General features: G+C 31.3%; 1 long non-coding RNA gene across 1 annotated transcript; it reads right to left on the reverse strand.

Annotated features, from left to right (window-relative positions):
- Nucleotides 1-929: 929 nt before the first annotated feature.
- On the reverse strand, nucleotides 930-1,402 carry LOC126555448 (uncharacterized). The gene is made up of 3 exons (XR_007606845.1): nucleotides 1,382-1,402; nucleotides 1,095-1,312; nucleotides 930-1,021 (listed from the first exon to the last, which is right to left on the reverse strand). It is a non-coding gene; the product is annotated as an uncharacterized LOC126555448 (long non-coding RNA).
- Between the last annotated feature and the right edge of the window lie 411 nt (nucleotides 1,403-1,813).

Below are 1,813 nucleotides of genomic sequence, written 5' to 3' on the forward strand. Positions count from 1 at the left end.
AGACGAGTTTTGACAAGTATCGTCAAAAATGAATTCTGTGTTTTTCTTAAGTAAATTTGTTAATGGTTTCGCAATTCTTGCATAATCTTCGATAAACTTCCTGTAATATCCAGTTAAACCTAGAAATCCTTTTATGTCCGTTTGGATTTTTGGAATTGGTACGTTTTTTACACATATAATTTTGTTCTCATCTGGTTGTACTCCTTTTTCTGACAGTTTGTGTCCTAGATATGTCACTTCTTTACGTAAAAAATGGCACTTATGTGGTTGTAATTTGAGATTGTTCTCCCGAAATCTTCCGAAAATTAACTTTAATTTTTTTATCATTGCTTCTAATGATTCTGCACTTATGACAATGTCATCTAAATATGCGTACATATTTAAATCTTCGCATCCTGATAATAATGCATGAATCAGTTCTGAAAAAACTGCCGGTGTGGTTTTTAAACCGAATGGCATTTTAATCCATTCTCAATGACCCGTAGAGGTCGAGAATGCCGTCTTATGCGCATCGCATGGATGGATTGAAATTTGATGATAACCGTTTGCCATATCAAGTGTAGAAAAATATTTTGAATGCCCCAACTTATCTAGAATGACTGTAATTAATGTAAAGGCTATGAGTTGCCTTCCGTGATTAAATTTAACTTTCTGAAATCCACGCACAATCTGATTTTTTTTTCTCCGTCAATGCCTGCTTTCTTTGGTACTAGTATTAATGGATGATTCCATGGTGAATTACTTTTGACGATTACTTGTTGTTGTTACAGTTCCGAAATTTGTCTATTGATTTCCACTTTTTGTTGTTCAGCCAGTCTATATTGTCTTATGTTAATTGGTGGATGATTTGGAGGTGTGATTATTCTATGTGTAACCAAATCCGTTCCGACAATTTCATTTCATCAAGAAGTTTATTCTGTTCATCTATTTCTAAACCATATGCATTTGAGTTATCCCCATATGTTTGTTGAGAATTTAATCGATCAAACCAATTGTTCGCCAAAAGAATGATCTCTGCACACTTAAGTAAGTAATATTTTGTTTGATAAATAATTTGTAGTTAATATTTTGCTAATAAATAAATATTTATTTACCTTTTCCCAGTTTGATGGTAAGAGAGCATTTTTATCACCATAATATTGAATAGCATTTGCTACTGTACGTGAAAAAAGTTGCGTGGCTTATCTTACTTTCTGGCGTTGATGTTCTTTAGCATGCAAGTGTAATTCAGTTAATTTAAAATTAAGCTTTAAGTAACCACTTTGGGACAATCTCATTAAACTTTCTATTACAGATTTACCAATATATTGTGCTAAAAATATTTACACACAATAATTATATTGTTAGAAAATAAAAATACACTAATTTTGTATTAATTTACTTTTGTCTAGAAGGAAGCCATACAATGCGCTGTACAATATTACACACGTGATTAATCATTCAGGACTATATTTTGAAAACAAGGGGTCCGTAAGGATCATAAACACAAAATGGGCACTACTGACATATGTTAACTTAACTAATGAAAAAGAAAATTTTTTCGACCATTATGTAGATACAACAAACAATTTTTGTATTGAAAACGAATTAATGCCAACACAGAAAAATATCATTTGCAATAATTTTAAGACAGTTTTCGCACAATACACAAAAGAAATACTCGATAAAAGGGCAATTATTTTCAAGGCATTAGGTCATAAAGCAAAATCAAAAAGGGGGGTAGGTTATATATTCTGAATGAACAATATTTTTATTGCTTCTTAATCCTATCGTACGCGTATTATTTGTAATAGGACTTTTTTCAAACTCCTCT

The sequence above is a fragment of the Aphis gossypii genome, unplaced genomic scaffold, assembly GCF_020184175.1.
Source record: "Aphis gossypii isolate Hap1 unplaced genomic scaffold, ASM2018417v2 Contig00855, whole genome shotgun sequence".
NCBI classification, from domain to species: Eukaryota; Metazoa; Arthropoda; class Insecta; order Hemiptera; family Aphididae; genus Aphis; species Aphis gossypii.